This window comes from Hordeum vulgare, chromosome 7H (assembly GCF_904849725.1).
Source record: "Hordeum vulgare subsp. vulgare chromosome 7H, MorexV3_pseudomolecules_assembly, whole genome shotgun sequence".
Taxonomy (NCBI): Eukaryota; Viridiplantae; Streptophyta; class Magnoliopsida; order Poales; family Poaceae; genus Hordeum; species Hordeum vulgare.
Window position 1 is genome coordinate 394,749,408 of NC_058524.1, and position 19,750 is coordinate 394,769,157.

Genomic DNA, 19,750 nt, shown 5'->3' on the forward strand with positions numbered 1-19,750 from the left:
CGTATTTATGTGCGTTAGCCGCGACGGTTGTGTGCAGATTTGGTATCTACATGTGGCTCTCTTACTCAGAATGACATGAAATGGTTGTTGTGGAGTGAGGTGCCACATGTGTTGCCCCGTGTGACTGTATTTGGTGGACGGCGGTAGGGCAATCTGTTATGTGGTTTGGCCTCACGCAATCCGAGCTCCCTTGTGTGGCTTAGTGGTGATTGAACTAATTAGAATACATGGCGAATTTAATGGTATGTGTCTTGTTGGAGCTTAAATCTTGCATTTATTATGTGTTTGTGCTCATTTAGATGCCGAAGTGATATTTTATTGGTGGATAAATATGTTAACCTTTGCATAGTTTGGATTTAGTTTGACGATTGTGATCTTGAAAAAAAAGATCTCGGTAGAACATATAATTTTTGGATCTATAGTTATTCAATGGAAGCTTGTTTTATATTGGACTTAGATAACCATGATACTTGGTTTTGTTGGATCATTGTTATGATTTGTGTTAGATTCGCTCATTTGGAGATTGAAACTCGAGAACTTTAGGGTGTAGTTGGATCATTGTTATGATTTGTGTTAGATTCACTCATTTGGAGATTGAAACTCGAGAACTTTAGGGTTTAGTTGGATCATTGTTATGATTTGTGTTAGATTCGCACATCTTGGAGATTGAAACTCGAGATCTTTAGAGTGTAGTTGGATCATGGTTATGATTTGTGTTAGATTCACACATTTGGAGACTGAAACTAGAGAGCTTTAGGGTGTAGTATGATCAATCGAAAATATATTGGATTTATAAGGGTGTAATATGTTCAACATAGTTCTGAAAACTGATGGGCTACAAAATCATTTTGAATTGAATTAGTAGTAAGAAAACAAAGATCTTTGAATAACAGAAATGATGTTTGCGTCAAGTTAGATGTTATAACTACTTGGATTCCAAACCGGGGATAAACTTTGGGTTGGGCAGTTGGATTTATGATATTTTGACCTGTGCTTGGTGCCTTGTTTGTGCCTTATGGATATGAGAAAGCACACGAGAAGTGTTGCTTGATCACCTTAACATCGACGTTGCCGCAACGGATTGGCACAAAGGAGCACTTGAGAAGTCGGTGCATAAGCTTGATCCGCCTGACAGGGTTTTCACCGCACCTCCTGTGCATTGCTCATTTCCCTCCCAATTTGGCTTGGCGCACTTTCCTTGTTTCCGGGTTGTGTGCCACTAATGTGATCCGGCATCCCACATTCTCCCGTCGTGTGTCCCTGGTTTGGCAGTAAGTAACGTCATGCTCGCTGGTGTGCCTCGTGGGTTAGCCATTGCTGTGCCGATTGCTTGTACGGCTATGGCAGCGCCCAACATGGTAATGTGAGATGTTGTGAGATTGGGGCATCGCACATAGCAACCCAAAGCCAGGCAAAGGATGTCCAGGCGGACTGGTAGGGAGCGGAGAGTGCATGTGATGTGTGGCGGAAGGGATGAAAATGTTGTCGCGAGTGGCCCGTTCTCATCAATCGTTGTAATTGGAGCCAAGTGTCGACGGGGTGGTTATTTGGAAGGCGGGAAGATATCACTCGATGGAGAGAGGCATCATCCGCCAACCTACGTACTTATGTGCGTCATCCGCGACGGTTGTCTGCAGATTTGGTATCTACATGTGGGTCCCTTACTCAGAATGACATGACATGGTTGTTGTGGAGTGAGGTGCCACATCTGTTGCCCTGCCTGAGTGTGTTTGATGGTCGACGGTGGGGCAATCTGTTATGTCGTTTGGCCTCACGCAATCGGAGCTCCCTTGTGTGGCTCAGTGGTGATTGAAATGAAGAGAACACAAACCTTTGAGTAATAGAAATGACGTTTGCGTCAAGTTAGATGGTATAACTACTTGGATTCCAGGCCGGAGTTTAACTTGGGGATGGGCAGTTGGATTTGTGATATTTTGACCTGAGCTTGGTGGCTTCTATGTGTACCTCATGGATATGAGCATGAATCGTAGTGACTTTGATAATTTTGCTAGTCCTCCCCAAGAATGTTATGAGTAAAGGATCATTATGGGAGGATGATCTGAATTATATAGAATAGATGGCAGATGTAGTTGTATGTGTCTTGTTGGCGCAGCTGTCTCGCATTTATTATGTGTTTGTGCCAATTTAGATGTAGAAGTGATATTATATTGGTGGATAAATATACTAACCTTTGCACAGTTTGGATTTAGTTTGATGATTGTGATCTTGTAAAAAAAATCTTGCTAGAACATATATTTTTTTGGATCTATAGTTATTCAATGGAAGCTTGTTTTATATTGGACTTAGATAAACATGATACTTGGCTTAGTTGGATCATTGTTATGATTTGTGTTAGATTCGCTCATTTGGAGATTGAAACTCGAGAATTTTAGGGTGTACTATGATCGGTCGAAGATATATTGGATTTATATGGATGTAATATGATCAACATAGTTATGGAAATTGATGGGCTACTAAATCATCTTGAATTGAATTAGTAGGAAGAAAACCGAGTTTTTTGAGCAGTAGAAATGATGTTTGCGACAAATTAGATGGTATAACTGCTTGGATTCTAGACCGGAGAGAAACTTGGGGTGGGCAGTTGGATTTGTGATATTTTGACCTGAGCTTCGTGGCTTGTATGTGCTTCAGGATATGAGCATGTAAATGGTACACATGGATCGTAGTTGGTAGGCTTTGATGATTTTGCTAGCCCTCCCCAAAAATGTTATGAGTAAACGATCATTATGGGAGGACGGTTTGGATTAATTAGAAAAGATGGGAATTTTAGCCGTATGTGTCTTGTTGGAGTAGCTGTCTCGCTCTTATGTGTTTGTGCTCGTTTAGATCCAGCAGTAGTAAAAGGGTCATGCTTATGAAGTGATATTATATTGGTTGATAAATATATTAACCTTGGTATTATAATTTTGATTGTGATCTTGAGAAAAAAAATCTTGGTGGATAAATAACATATAATTATTGGACCTATATAGTCATCCACTTGTAGCTTGTTTTGTACTGGACTTAGATAACCATGATACTTGGCTTGGTTGGATCATGGTTGTGATTTGTGTTTGATTCACATATTTGGAGATTGAAAGTAGAGAACTTTAGGGTGTAGTTGGATCATGGTTATGATTTTTGTTAGATTCAGACATCTTGGAGATTGAAACTAGAGAACTTTAGAGTGTAGTTGGATCATGGTCATGATTTCTGTTAGATTCAGACATTTGGAAATTGAAACTAGAGAACTTTAGGGTGTAGTATGATCAGTGGAAAGTATATTCGATTTATATGTGTGTAATATGATCAACATAGTTGTGAAAATTGATGGGCTACTAGATCATTTTGGATTGGATTTGTAGGAAGAAAACAAAGATCTTTGAATAATAGAAATGATCTTTGCGTCAAGTTAGATGGTATGACTACTTGGATTCCACACCGGAGGTAAACTTTGGGTTGGGCAGTTGGATTTGTGATATTTTGACCTATGCTTTGTGCCTTGTTTGTACGTTGTGGATATGAGAAAGCACACGAGAAGTGTTTCTTGATCACCTTAACATCGACGTTGCCGCAACGGCTTGGCACAAAGGAGCACTTGAGAAGTGGGTGCATAAGCCTGATCCGCCTGACAGGGTTTTCACCGCACCTCGTGTGCATTGTTCATTTCCCTCCCAATTCGGCATGGCGCACTTTCCCTGTTTATGGGTTCTGTGCCACTGAGTTGGTCCGGCATCCCACATTCTCCCGCCGTGCGTCCCTGGCTTGGTGGTAGGTAACGTCGTGCTCTCGGGTGTGCCTCGTGAGTTAGCCATTGCGGTGCCGATCGCCTGTACGGCTATGGCCGCGCCCAACAGGGTAACGTGGGATGTTTTGAGATCGAGGCATCGCACATAGCAACCCAAAGTCAGGCAAAGGATATCCAGGTGGACTGGTAGAGAGCGGAGAGTGCATCTGATGTGTGGGGGAAGGGATGAAAATGCTGTCGGGACTGGCCTGTTGTTATCATTCGTTGTAGTTGGAGTCAAGTGTGGACGGGATGGCTGTTGGGAAGGCGGGAAGATAGGACTGGGAGGAGAGAGGCATCATCCGCCACCTTACGTATTTTTGTGCGTCAGACGCGACGGTAGTGTGTAGATTTGGTATCTACATGTGGGTCTCTAACTCAGAATGACAAGACATGGTTGTTGTGGAGTGAGGTGCCACATCTGTTGCCTATGTGAGTGTGTTTGGTGGTCGACGGTAGGGCAATCTGTTACGTGATTTGGCCTCACGCAATCCAAGCTCCCTTGTGTGGCTCAGTGGTGATTTAACTAGAGAATTTTATGGTGTAGTTGGATCATGGTTATAATTTGTGTTAGGTTCGCTCATTTGAAAATTGAAAGTAGAGAACTATAGGGTGTAGTATGATCAGTCCACGATATATTGGGATTTATATGGGTGTAACGTGATCAGCATAGCTGGGGAAATGTATGGGGTACTAAATCATCTTGGATTGAATTAGTATGAAGAAAACAGAGACCTTTTAGTAAAAGAAATGATGTTTGCGTCAAGTTAGATGGTTTAACTACTTGGATTCCACACCGGAGTTTAACTTGGGGATGGGTAGTTGGATTTCTGATATTTTGACCTGAGCTTGGTGGCTTGTATGTGTGCCTCATGGATATGAGCATGAATCATAGTTGGAAGACTTTGATGATTTTGCTAGCCCTCCCCAAGAATTTATGAGTAAAGGATCATTATGGGAGGATGATTTGAATTAATTAGGATAGATGGCAAATTTAGTGGTATGTAGCTTGTTGGAGCAGCTATCTCGCATTTATTATGTGTTTGTGCTCATTTAGATGCAGAAGTGATATTATTGGTGGATATTAACCTTTGCACAGTTTGGATTTAGTTTGATGATTGTGATCTTGAAAAAAAAGATCTCGATAGAACATATAATTTTTGGATCTATAGTTATTCAATGGAAGCTTGTTTTATATTGGACTTAGATAACCATGATACGTGGCTTAGTTGGATCATTGTTATGATTTGTGTTAGATTCGCTCATTTGGAGATTGAAACTCGAGAACTTTAGGGTGTAGTTGGATCATTGTTATGATTTGTGTTAGATTCGCTCATTTGGAGATTGAAACTCGAGAACTACTATGATCGGTCGAAGATATATTGGATTTATATTAATGTAATATGATCAACATAGTTATGGAAATTGATGGGCTACTAAATCATCTTGGATTGAATTCGTAGGTAGAAAACCGAGTTTTTTGAGTAATAACATTGGTATTTGCGACAAATTAGATGGTATACCTACTTTGATTCCGGACCGGAGAGAAACTTGGAGTTGTGAAGTTGGATTTGTGATATTTTGACCTGAGCTTCGTGGCTTGTATGTGCTTCAGGATATGAGCATGTAGATGATACACATGGATCGTAGTTGGTAGGCTTTGATGATTTTGCTAGCCCTCCCAAGAATGTTATGAGTAAAGGATCATTATGGGAGGACGATTTGGATTAATTAGAATAGATGGGAATTTTAGCGGTATGTGTCTTGTTGGAGTAGCTGTCTCGCTCTTATGTGTTTGTGCTTATTTAGATGAAGTAGTAGTAAAAGGGTAATGCTTATGATGTGATATTATATTGGTTGATAAATATATTAACCTTGAAACAGTTTGGTGATTGTGATCTTGAGAAATAAAAATCTTGGTGGATAAATAACATATAACTTTTGGACCTATAGTCATTCACTTGTAGCTTGTTTTATATTGGACTTAGATAACCATGATACTTGGCTTGGTTGGATTATGGTTGTGATTTGTGTTAGATTCACATATTTGGAGATTGAAAGTAGAGAACTTTAGGGTGTAGTTGGATCATGGTTATGATTTGTGTTAGATTCGCACATCTTGGAGATTGAAAATAGAGAACTTTAGGGTGTATCACTTGAAAATATATTGGATTTATATTTGTGTTATATGATCAACATATTTGTGAAAATTGATGGGCTACTAAATCATTTTGGATTGAATTAGTAGGAAGAAAACAAAGATCTTTGAATAATAGAAATGAAGTTTGCGTCAAGTTAGAAGGTATAATTACCTGGATTCTAGACCGGAGATAAACATTGGCTTGGGCAGTTGGATTTGTGATATTTTGACCTGTGCTAGGTGCCTTGTTTGTGCCATATGAATATGAGAAAGCACACGAGAAGTGTTGCTTGATAACCTTAACATCGATGTTGCCGCAACGGCTTGGCACAAAGGCGCACTTGAGAAGTTGGTGCATAAGCCTGATCCGCCTGACATGGGTTTTCACCGCACGTCGTGTGCATTGTTCATTTCCCTCCCAGTTCGGCTTGGCGTACGTTCCCTGTTTGAGGGTTCTGTGCCACTGACTTGATCCGGCATCCCACGTTCTCCCGCCGTGCGTCCCTGGCTTGGCGGTAGGTAACATCATGCTCTCAGGTGTGCCTCGTGGGTTTGCCATTGCGGTGTCGATTGCTTGTACGACTATGGCGGTGCCCAGCAGGGTAACGCGAGATGTTGTGATATTGAGGCCATCACACATAGCAACGCAAAGCTAGGCAAAGGATGTCCAGGCGGACTGGTAGGGAGCGGAGAGTGCATGTGATGTGTGGCGGAAGGGATGAAAATGGAGCCAAGTGTCGACGGGATGGCTATTGGGAAGGCGGGAAGATAGCATCGGGAGGAGAGAGGCACCATCCGCCACCCTACGTATTTATGTGCGTTAGCCGCGACGGTTGTGTGCAGATTTGGTATCTACATGTGGCTCTCTTACTCAGAATGACATGAAATGGTTGTTGTGGAGTGAGGTGCCACATGTGTTGCCCCGTGTGACTGTATTTGGTGGACGGCGGTAGGGCAATCTGTTATGTGGTTTGGCCTCACGCAATCCGAGCTCCCTTGTGTGGCTTAGTGGTGATTGAACTAATTAGAATAGATGGCAAATTTAGTGGTATGTGTCTTGTTGGAGCTTCTATCTTGCATTTATTATGTGTTTGTGCTCATTTAGATGCCGAAGTGATATTTTATTGGTGGATAAATATGTTAACCTTTGCATAGTTTGGATTTAGTTTGACGATTGTGATCTTGAAATAAAAGATCTCGGTAGAACATATAATTTTTGGATCTATAGTTATTCAATGGAAGCTTGTTTTATATTGGACTTAGATAACCATGATACTTGGTTTTGTTGGATCATTGTTATGATTTGTGTTAGATTCGCTCATTTGGAGATTGAAACTCGAGAACTTTAGGGTGTAGTTGGATCATTGTTATGATTTGTGTTAGATTCGCTCATTTGGAGATTGAAACTCGAGAACTTTAGGGTTTAGTTGGATCATTGTTATGATTTGTGTTAGATTCGCACATCTTGGAGATTGAAACTCGAGATCTTTAGAGTGTAGTTGGATCATGGTTATGATTTGTGTTAGATTCACACATTTGGAGATTGAAACTAGAGAGCTTTAGGGTGTAGTATGATCAGTCGAAAATATATTGGATTTATATGGGTGTAATATGATCAACATAGTTCTGAAAACTGATGGGCTACAAAATCATTTTGAATTGAATTAGTAGGAAGAAAACAAAGATCTTTGAATAACAGAAATGATGTTTGCGTCAAGTTACATGTTATAACTACTTGGATTCCAAACCGGAGATAAACTTTGGGTTGGGCAGTTGGATTTATGATATTTTGACCTGTGCTTGGTGCCTTGTTTGTGCCTTATGGATATGAGAAAGCACACGAGAAGTGTTGCTTGATCACCTTAACATCGACGTTGCCGCAACGGCTTGGCAGAAAGGAGCACTTGAGAAGTCGGTGCATAAGCTTGATCCGCCTGACAGGGTTTTCACCGCACCTCCTGTGCATTGCTCATTTCCCTCCCAATTTGGCTTGGCGCACTTTCCTTGTTTCCGGGTTGTGTGCCACTAATGTGATCCGGCATCCCACATTCTCCCGTCGTGTGTCCCTGGCTTGGCGGTAAGTAACGTCATGCTCGCTGGTGTGCCTCGTGGGTTAGCCATTGCTGTGCCGATTGCTTGTGCGGCTATGGCAGCGCCCAACAGGGTAACGTGAGATGTTGTGAGATTGGGGCATCGCACATAGCAACCCAAAGCCAGGCAAAGGATGTCCAGGCGGACTGGTAGGGAGCGGAGAGTGCATGTGATGTGTGGCGGAAGGGATGAAAATGTTGTAGCGAGTGGCCCGTTCTCATCAATCGTTGTAATTGGAGCCAAGTGTCGACGGGGTGGTTATTTGGAAGGCGGGAAGATATCACTCGATGGAGAGAGGCATCATCCGCCAACCTACGTACTTATGTGCGTCATTCGCGACGGTTGTCTGCAGATTTGGTATCTACATGTGGGTCCCTTACTCAGAATGACATGACATGGTTGTTGTGGAGTGAGGTGCCACATCTGTTGCCCTGCTTGAGTGTGTTTGATGGTCGACGGTAGGGCAATCTGTTATGTCGTTTGGCCTCACGCAATCGGAGCTCCCTTGTGTGGCTCAGTGGTGATTGAAATGAAGAGAACACAAACCTTTGAGTAATAGAAATGACGTTTGCGTCAAGTTAGATGGTATAACTACTTGGATTCCAGGCCGGAGTTTAACTTGGGGATGGGCAGTTGGATTTGTGATATTTTGACCTGAGATTGGTGGCTTCTATGTGTACCTCATGGATATGAGCATGAATCGTAGTGACTTTGATAATTTTGCTAGTCCTCCCCAAGAATGTTATGAGTAAAGGATCATTATGGGAGGATGATCTGAATTATATAGAATAGATGGCAGATGTAGTTGTATGTGTCTTGTTGGCGCAGCTGTCTCGCATTTATTATGTGTTTGTGCCCATTTAGATGTAGAAGTGATATTATATTGGTGGATAAATATACTAACCTTTGCACAGTTTGGATTTAGTTTGGTGATTGTGATCTTGTAAAAAAAATCTTGCTAGAACATATATTTTTTGGATCTATAGTTATTCAATGGAAGCTTGTTTTATATTGGACTTAGATAAACATGATACTTGGCTTAGTTGGATCATTGTTATGATTTGTGTTAGATTCGCTCATTTGGAGATTGAAACTCGAGAATTTTAGGGTGTACTATGATCGGTCGAAGATATATTGGATTTATATGGATGTAATATGATCAACATAGTTATGGAAATTGATGGGCTACTAAATCATCTTGAATTGAATTAGTAGGAAGAAAACCGAGTTTTTTGAGCAATAGAAATGATGTTTGCGACAAATTAGATGGTATAACTGCTTGGATTCTAGACCGGAGAGAAACTTGGGGTGGGCAGTTGGATTTGTGATATTTTGACCTGAGCTTCGTGGCTTGTATGTGCTTCAGGATATGAGCATGTAAATGGTACACATGGATCGTAGTTGGTAGGCTTTGATGATTTTGCTAGCCCTCCCCAAAAATGTTATGAGTAAACGATCATTATGGGAGGACGGTTTGGATTAATTAGAAAAGATGGGAATTTTAGCCGTATGTGTCTTGTTGGAGTAGCTGTCTCGCTCTTATGTGTTTGTGCTCGTTTAGATCCAGCAGTAGTAAAAGGGTCATGCTTATGAAGTGATATTATATTGGTTGATAAATATATTAACCTTGGTATTATAATTTTGATTGTGATCTTGAGAAAAAAATCTTGGTGGATAAATAACATATAATTATTGGACCTATATAGTCATCCACTTGTAGCTTGTTTTGTATTGGACTTAGATAACCATGATACTTGGCTTGGTTGGATCATGGTTGTGATTTGTGTTGGATTCACATATTTGGAGATTGAAAGTAGAGAACTTTAGGGTGTAGTTGGATCATGGTTATGATTTTTGTTAGATTCAGACATCTTGGAGATTGAAACTAGAGAACTTTAGAGTGTAGTTGGATCATGGTCATGATTTGTGTTAGATTCACACATTTGGAAATTGAAACTAGAGAACTTTAGGGTGTAGTATGATCAGTGGAAAGTATATTCGATTTATATGTGTGTAATATGATCAACATAGTTGTGAAAATTGATGGGCTACTAGATCATTTTGGATTGGATTTGTAGGAAGAAAACAAAGATCTTTGAATAATAGAAATGATCTTTGCGTCAAGTTAGATGGTATGACTACTTGGATTCCACACCGGAGGTAAACTTTGGGTTGGGCAGTTGGATTTGTGATATTTTGACCTATGCTTTGTGCCTTGTTTGTACGTTGTGGATATGAGAAAGCACACAAGAAGTGTTGCTTGATCACCTTAACATCGACGTTGCCGCAACGGCTTGGCACAAAGGAGCACTTGAGAAGTTGGTGCATAAGCCTGATCCGCCTGACAGGGTTTTCACCGCACCTCGTGTGCATTGTTCATTTCCCTCCCAATTCGGCATGGCGCACTTTCCCTGTTTACGGGTTCTGTGCCACTGAGTTGGTCCGGCATCCCACATTCTCCCGCCGTGCGTCCCTGGCTTGGTGGTAGGTAACGTCGTGCTCTCGGGTGTGCCTCGTGGGTTAGCCATTGCGGTGCCGATCGCCTGTACGGCTATGGCGGCGCCCAGCAGGGTAACGTGGGATGTTTTGAGATCGAGGCATCGCACATAGCAACCCAAAGTCAGGCAAAGGATATCCAGGTGGACTGGTAGAGAGCGGAGAGTGCATCTGATGTGTGGGGGAAGGGATGAAAATGCTGTCGGGACTGGCCTGTTGTTATCATTCGTTGTAGTTGGAGTCAAGTGTGGACGGGATGGCTGTTGGGAAGGCGGGAAGATAGGACTGGGAGGAGAGAGGCATCATCCGCCACCTTACGTATTTTTGTGCGTCAGACGCGACGGTTGTGTGCAGATTTGGTACCTACATGTGGGTCTCTAACTCAGAATGACAAGACATGGTTGTTGTGGAGTGAGGTGCCACATCTGTTGCCTATGTGAGTGTGTTTGGTGGTCGACGGTAGGGCAATCTGTTACGTGATTTGGCCTCACGCAATCCAAGCTCCCTTGTGTGGCTCAGTGGTGATTTAACTAGAGAATTTTATGGTGTAGTTGGATCATGGTTATAATTTGTGTTAGGTTCGCTCATTTGAAAATTGAAAGTAGAGAACTATAGGGTGTAGTATGATCAGTCCACGATATATTGGGATTTATATGGGTGTAACGTGATCAGCATAGCTGGGGAAATGTATGGGGTACTAAATCATCTTGGATTGAATTAGTATGAAGAAAACAGAGACCTTTTAGTAATAGAAATGATGTTTGCGTCAAGTTAGATGGTTTAACTACTTGGATTCCACACCGGAGTTTAACTTGGGGATGGGTAGTTGGATTTCTGATATTTTGACCTGAGCTTGGTGGCTTGTATGTGTGCCTCATGGATATGAGCATGAATCATAGTTGGAAGACTTTGATGATTTTGCTAGCCCTCCCCAAGAATTTATGAGTAAAGGATCATTATGGGAGGATGATTTGAATTAATTAGGATAGATGGCAAATTTAGTGGTATGTATCTTGTTGGAGCAGCTATCTCGCATTTATTATGTGTTTGTGCTCATTTAGATGCAGAAGTGATATTATTGGTGGATATTAACCTTTGCACAGTTTGGATTTAGTTTGATGATTGTGATCTTGAAAAAAAAGATCTCGATAGAACATATAATTTTTGGATCTATAGTTATTCAATGGAAGCTTGTTTTATATTGGACTTAGATAACCATGATACGTGGCTTAGTTGGATCATTGTTATGATTTGTGTTAGATTCGCTCATTTGGAGATTGAAACTCGAGAACTTTAGGGTGTAGTTGGATCATTGTTATGATTTGTGTTAGATTCGCTTATTTGGAGATTGAAACTCGAGAACTACTATGATCGGTCGAAGATATATTGGATTTATATTAATGTAATATGATCAACATAGTTATGGAAATTGCTGGGCTACTAAATCATCTTGGATTGAATTCGTAGGTAGAAAACCGAGTTTTTTGAGTAATAACATTGATATTTGCGACAAATTAGATGGTATACCTACTTTGATTCCGGACCGGAGAGAAACTTGGAGTTGTGATGTTGGATTTGTGATATTTTGACCCGAGCTTCGTGGCTTGTATGTGCTTCAGGATATGAGCATGTAGATGATACACATGGATCGTAGTTGGTAGGCTTTGATGATTTTGCTAGCCCTCCCAAGAATGTTATGAGTAAAGGATCATTATGGGAGGACGATTTGGATTAATTAGAATAGATGGGAATTTTAGCGGTATGTGTCTTGTTGGAGTAGCTGTCTCGCTCTTATGTGTTTGTGCTTATTTAGATGAAGTAGTAGTAAAAGGGTAATGCTTATGATGTGATATTATATTGGTTGATAAATATATTAACCTTGAAACAGTTTGGTGATTGTGATCTTGAGAAATAAAAATCTTGGTGGATAAATAACATATAACTTTTGGACCTATAGTCATTCACTTGTAGCTTGTTTTATATTGGACTTAGATAACCATGATACTTGGCTTGGTTGGATTATGGTTGTGATTTGTGTTAGATTCGCATATTTGGAGATTGAAAGTAGAGAACTTTAGGGTGTAGTTGGATCATGGTTATGATTTGTGTTAGATTCGCACATCTTGGAGATTGAAAATAGAGAACTTTAGGGTGTATCACTTGAAAATATATTGGATTTATATTGGTGTTATATGATCAACATATTTGTGAAAATTGATGGGCTACTAAATCATTTTGGATTGAATTAGTAGGAAGAAAACAAAGATCTTTGAATAATAGAAATGAAGTTTGCGTCAAGTTAGAAGGTATAATTACCTGGATTCTAGACCGGAGATAAACATTGGCTTGGGCAGTTGGATTTGTGATATTTTGACCTGTGCTAGGTGCCTTGTTTGTGCCATATGAATATGAGAAAGCACACGAGAAGTGTTGCTTGATAACCTTAACATCGATGTTGCCGCAACGGCTTGGCACAAAGGCGCACTTGAGAAGTTGGTGCATAAGCCTGATCCGCCTGACATGGGTTTTCACCGCACGTCGTGTGCATTGTTCATTTCCCACCCAGTTCGGCTTGGCGTACGTTCCCTGTTTGAGGGTTCTGTGCCACTGACTTGATCCGACATCCCACGTTCTCCCGCCGTGCGTCCCTGGCTTGGCGGTAGGTAACATCATGCTCTCAGGTGTGCCTCGTGGGTTTGCCATTGCGGTGTCGATTGCTTGTACGACTATGGCGGTGCCCAGCAGGGTAACGCGAGATGTTGTGATATTGAGGCCATCACACATAGCAACGCAAAGCTAGGCAAAGGATGTCCAGGCGGACTGGTAGGGAGCGGAGAGTGCATGTGATGTGTGGCGGAAGGGATGAAAATGGAACCAAGTGTCGACGGGATGGCTATTGGGAAGGCGGGAAGATAGCATCGGGAGGAGAGAGGCACCATCCGCCACCCTACGTATTTATGTGCGTTAGCCGCGACGGTTGTGTGCAGATTTGGTATCTACATGTGGCTCTCTTACTCAGAATGACATGAAATGGTTGTTGTGGAGTGAGGTGCCACATGTGTTGCCCCGTGTGACTGTATTTGGTGGACGGCGGTAGGGCAATCTGTTATGTGGTTTGGCCTCACGCAATCCGAGCTCCCTTGTGTGGCTTAGTGGTGATTGAACTAATTAGAATAGATGGCAAATTTAGTGGTATGTGTCTTGTTGGAGCTTCTATCTTGCATTTATTATGTGTTTGTGCTCATTTAGATGCCGAAGTGATATTTTATTGGTGGATAAATATGTTAACCTTTGCATAGTTTGGATTTAGTTTGACGATTGTGATCTTGAAAAAAAAGATCTCGGTAGAACATATAATTTTTGGATCTATAGTTATTCAATGGAAGCTTGTTTTATATTGGACTAAGATAACCATGATACTTGGTTTTGTTGGATCATTGTTATGATTTGTGTTAGATTCGCTCATTTGGAGATTGAAACTCGAGAACTTTAGGGTGTAGTTGGATCATTGTTATGATTTGTGTTAGATTCGCTCATTTGGAGATTGAAACTCGAGAACTTTAGGGTTTAGTTGGATCATTGTTATGATTTGTGTTAGATTTGCACATCTTGGAGATTGAAACTCGAGATCTTTAGAGTGTAGTTGGATCATGGTTATGATTTGTGTTAGATTCACACATTTGGAGATTGAAACTAGAGAGCTTTAGGGTGTAGTATGATCAGTCGAAAATATATTGGATTTATATGGGTGTAATATGATCAACATAGTTCTGAAAACTGATGGGCTACAAAATCATTTTGAATTGAATTAGTAGGAAGAAAACAAAGATCTTTGAATAACAGAAATGATGTTTGCGTCAAGTTAGATGTTATAACTACTTGGATTCCAAACCGGAGATAAACTTTGGGTTGGGCAGTTGGATTTATGATATTTTGACCTGTGCTTGGTGCCTTGTTTGTGCCTTATGGATATGAGAAACCACACGAGAAGTGTTGCTTGATCACCTTAACATCGACGTTGCCGCAACGGCTTGGCACAAAGGAGCACTTGAGAAGTCGGTGCATAAGCTTGATCCGCCTGACAGGGTTTTCACCGCACCTCCTGTGCATTGCTCATTTCCCTCCCAATTTGGCTTGGCGCACTTTCCTTGTTTCCGGGTTGTGTGCCACTAATGTGATCCGGCATCCCACATTCTCCCGTCGTGTGTCCCTGGCTTGGCGGTAAGTAACGTCATGCTCGCTGGTGTGCCTCGTGGGTTAGCCATTGCTGTGCCGATTGCTTGTACGGCTATGGCAGCGCCCAACAGGGTAACGTGAGATGTTGTGAGATTGGGGCATCGCACATAGCAACCCAAAGCCAGGCAAAGGATGTCCAGGCGGACTGGTAGGGAGCGGAGAGTGCATGTGATGTGTGGCGGAAGGGATGAAAATGTTGTCGCGAGTGGCCTGTTCTCATCAATCGTTGTAATTGGAGCCAAGTGTCGACGGGGTGGTTATTTGGAAGGCGGGAAGATAGCACTCGATGGAGAGAGGCATCATCCGCCAACCTACGTACTTATGTGCGTCATCCGCGACGGTTGTCTGCAGATTTGGTATCTACATGTGGGTCCCTTACTCGGAATGACATGACATGGTTGTTGTGGAGTGAGGTGCCACATCTGTTGCGCTGCCTGAGTGTGTTGGATGGTCGACGGTGGGGCAATCTGTTATGTCATTTGGCCTCACGCAATCGGAGATCCCTTGTGTGGCTCAGTGGTGATTGAAATGAAGAGAACACAAACCTTTGAGTAATAGAAATGACGTTTGCGTCAAGTTAGATGGTATAACTACTTGGATTCCAGGCCGGAGTTTAACTTGGGGATGGGCAGTTGGATTTGTGATATTTTGACCTGAGCTTGGTGGCTTGTATGTGTACCTCATGGATATGAGCATGAATCGTAGTGACTTTGATAATTTTGCTAGTCCTCCCCAAGAATGTTATGAGTAAAGGATCATTATGGGAGGATGATCTGAATTATATAGAATAGATGGCAGATGTAGTTGTATGTGTCTTGTTGGCGCAGCTGTCTCGCATTTATTATGTGTTTGTGCCCATTTAGATGTAGAAGTGATATTATATTGGTGGATAAATATATTAACCTTTGCACAGTTTGGATTTAGTTTGATGATTGTGATCTTGTAAAAAAAATCTTGCTAGAACATATATTTTTTGGATCTATAGTTATTCAATGGAAGCTTGTTTTATATTGGACTTAGATAAACATGATACTTGGCTTAGTTGGATCATTGTTATGATTTGTGTTAGATTCGCTCATTTGGAGATTGAAACTCGAGAATTTTAGGGTGTACTATGATCGGTCGAAGATATATTGGATTTATATGGATGTAATATGATCAACATAGTTATGGAAATTGATGGGCTACTAAATCATCTTGAATTGAATTAGTAGGAAGAAAACCGAGTTTTTTGAGCAATAGAAATGATGTTTGCGACAAATTAGATGGTATAACTGCTTGGATTCTAGACCGGAGAGAAACTTGGGGTGGGCAGTTGGATTTGTGATATTTTGACCTGAGCTTCGTGGCTTGTATGTGCTTCAGGATATGAGCATGTAAATGGTACACATGGATCGTAGTTGGTAGGCTTTGATGATTTTGCTAGCCCTCCCCAAAAATGTTATGAGTAAACGATCATTATGGGAGGACGGTTTGGATTAATTAGAAAAGATGGGAATTTTAGCCGTATGTGTCTTGTTGGAGTAGCTGTCTCGCTCTTATGTGTTTGTGCTCGTTTAGATCCAGCAGTAGTAAAAGGGTCATGCTTATGAAGTGATATTATATTGGTTGATAAATATATTAACCTTGGTATTATAATTTTGATTGTGATCTTGAGAAAAAAATCTTGGTGGATAAATAACATATAATTATTGGACCTATATAGTCATCCACTTGTAGCTTGTTTTGTATTGGACTTAGATAACCATGATACTTGGCTTGGTTGGATCATGGTTGTGATTTGTGTTGGATTCACATATTTGGAGATTGAAAGTAGAGAACTTTAGGGTGTAGTTGGATCATGGTTATGATTTTTGTTAGATTCAGACATCTTGGAGATTGAAACTAGAGAACTTTAGAGTGTAGTTGGATCATGGTCATGATTTGTGTTAGATTCACACATTTGGAAATTGAAACTAGAGAACTTTAGGGTGTAGTATGATCAGTGGAAAGTATATTCGATTTATATGTGTGTAATATGATCAACATAGTTGTGAAAATTGATGGGCTACTAGATCATTTTGGATTGGATTTGTAGGAAGAAAACAAAGATCTTTGAATAATAGAAATGATCTTTGCGTCAAGTTAGATGGTATGACTACTTGGATTCCACACCGGAGGTAAACTTTGGGTTGGGCAGTTGGATTTGTGATATTTTGACCTATGCTTTGTGCCTTGTTTGTACGTTGTGGATATGAGAAAGCACACGAGAAGTGTTGCTTGATCACCTTAACATCGACGTTGCCGCAACGGCTTGGCACAAAGGAGCACTTGAGAAGTTGGTGCATAAGCCTGATCCGCCTGACAGGGTTTTCACCGCACCTCGTGTGCATTGTTCATTTCCCTCCCAATTCGGCATGGCGCACTTTCCCTGTTTACGGGTTCTGTGCCACTGAGTTGGTCCGGCATCCCACATTCTCCCGCCATGCGTCCCTGGCTTGGTGGTAGTTAACGTCGTGCTCTCGGGTGTGCCTCGTGGGTTAGCCATTGCGGTGCCGATCGCCTGTACGGCTATGGCCGCGCCCAACAGGGTAACGCGGGATGTTTTGAGATCGAGGCATCGCACATAGCAACCCAAAGTCAGGCAAAGGATATCCAGGTGGACTGGTAGAGAGCGGAGAGTGCATCTGATGTGTGGGGGAAGGGATGAAAATGCTGTCGGGACTGGCCTGTTGTTATCATTCGTTGTAGTTGGAGTCAAGTGTGGACGGGATGGCTGTTGGGAAGGCGGGAAGATAGGACTGGGAGGAGAGAGGCATCATCCGCCACCTTACGTATTTTTGTGCGTCAGACGCGACGGTTGTGTGCAGATTTGGTATCTACATGTGGGTCTCTAACTCAGAATGACAAGACATGGTTGTTGTGGAGTGAGGTGCCACATCTGTTGCCTGTGTGAGTGTGTTTGGTGGTCGACGGTAGGGCAATCTGTTACGTGATTTGGCCTCACCCAATCCAAGATCCCTTGTGTGGCTGAGTGGTGATTTAACTAGAGAATTTTATGGTGTAGTTGGATCATGGTTATAATTTGTGTTAGTTTCGCTCATTTGAAAATTGAAAGTAGAGAACTATAGGGTGTAGTATGATCAGTCCACGATATATTGGGATTTATATGGGTGTAACGTGATCAGCATAGCTGGGGAAATGTATGGGGTACTAAATCATCTTGGATTGAATTAGTATGAAGAAAACAGAGACCTTTTAGTAATAGAAATGATGTTTGCGTCAAGTTAGATGGTTTAACTACTTGGATTCCACACCGGAGTTTAACTTGGGGATGGGTAGTTGGATTTCTGATATTTTGACCTGAGCTTGGTGGCTTGTATGTGTGCCTCATGGATATGAGCATGAATCATAGTTGGAAGACTTTGATGATTTTGCTATCCCTCCCCAAGAATTTATGAGTAAAGGATCATTATGGGAGGATGATTTGAATTAATTAGGATAGATAGCAAATTTAGTGGTATGTATCTTGTTGGAGCAGCTATCTCGCATTTATTATGTGTTTGTGCTCATTTAGATGCAGAAGTGATATTATTGGTGGATATTAACCTTTGCACAGTTTGGATTTAGTTTGATGATTGTGATCTTGAAAAAAAAGATCTCGATAGAACATATAATTTTTGGATCTATAGTTATTCAATGGAAGCTTGTTTTATATTGGACTTAGATAACCATGATACGTGGCTTAGTTGGATCATTGTTATGATTTGTGTTAGATTCGCTCATTTGGAGATTGAAACTCGAGAACTTTAGGGTGTAGTTGGATCATTGTTATGATTTGTGTTAGATTCGCTTATTTGGAGATTGAAACTCGAGAACTACTATGATCGGTCGAAGATATATTGGATTTATATTAATGTAATATGATCAACATAGTTATGGAAATTGCTGGGCTACTAAATCATCTTGGATTGAATTCGTAGGTAGAAAACCGAGTTTTTTGAGTAATAACATTGATATTTGCGACAAATTAGATGGTATACCTACTTTGATTCCGGACCGGAGAGAAACTTGGAGTTGTGAAGTTGGATTTGTGATATTTTGACCCGAGCTTCGTGGCTTGTATGTGCTTCAGGATATGAGCATGTAGATGATACACATGGATCGTAGTTGGTAGGCTTTGATGATTTTGCTAGCCCTCCCAAGAATGTTATGAGTAAAGGATCATTATGGGAGGACGATTTGGATTAATTAGAATAGATGGGAATTTTAGCGGTATGTGTCTTGTTGGAGTAGCTGTCTAGCTCTTATGTGTTTGTGCTTATTTAGATGAAGTAGTAGTAAAAGGGTAATGCTTATGATGTGATATTATATTGGTTGATAAATATATTAACCTTGAAACAGTTTGGTGATTGTGATCTTGAGAAATAAAAATCTTGGTGGATAAATAACATATAACTTTTGGACCTATAGTCATTCACTTGTAGCTTGTTTTATATTGGACTTAGATAACCATGATACTTGGCTTGGTTGGATTATGGTTGTGATTTGTGTTAGATTCGCATATTTGGAGATTGAAAGTAGAGAACTTTAGGGTGTAGTTGGATCATGGTTATGATTTGTGTTAGATTCGCACATCTTGGAGATTGAAAATAGAGAACTTTAGGGTGTATCACTTGAAAATATATTGGATTTATATTGGTGTTATATGATCAACATATTTGTGAAAATTGATGGGCTACTAAATCATTTTGGATTGAATTAGTAGGAAGAAAACAAAGATCTTTGAATAATAAAAATGAAGTTTGCGTCAAGTTAGAAGGTATAATTACCTGGATTCTAGACCGGAGATAAACATTGGCTTGGGCAGTTGGATTTGTGATATTTTGACCTGTGCTAGGTGCCTTGTTTGTGCCATATGAATATGAGAAAGCACACGAGAAGTGTTGCTTGATAACCTTAACATCGATGTTGCCGCAACGGCTTGACACAAAGGCGCACTTGAGAAGTTGGTGCATAAG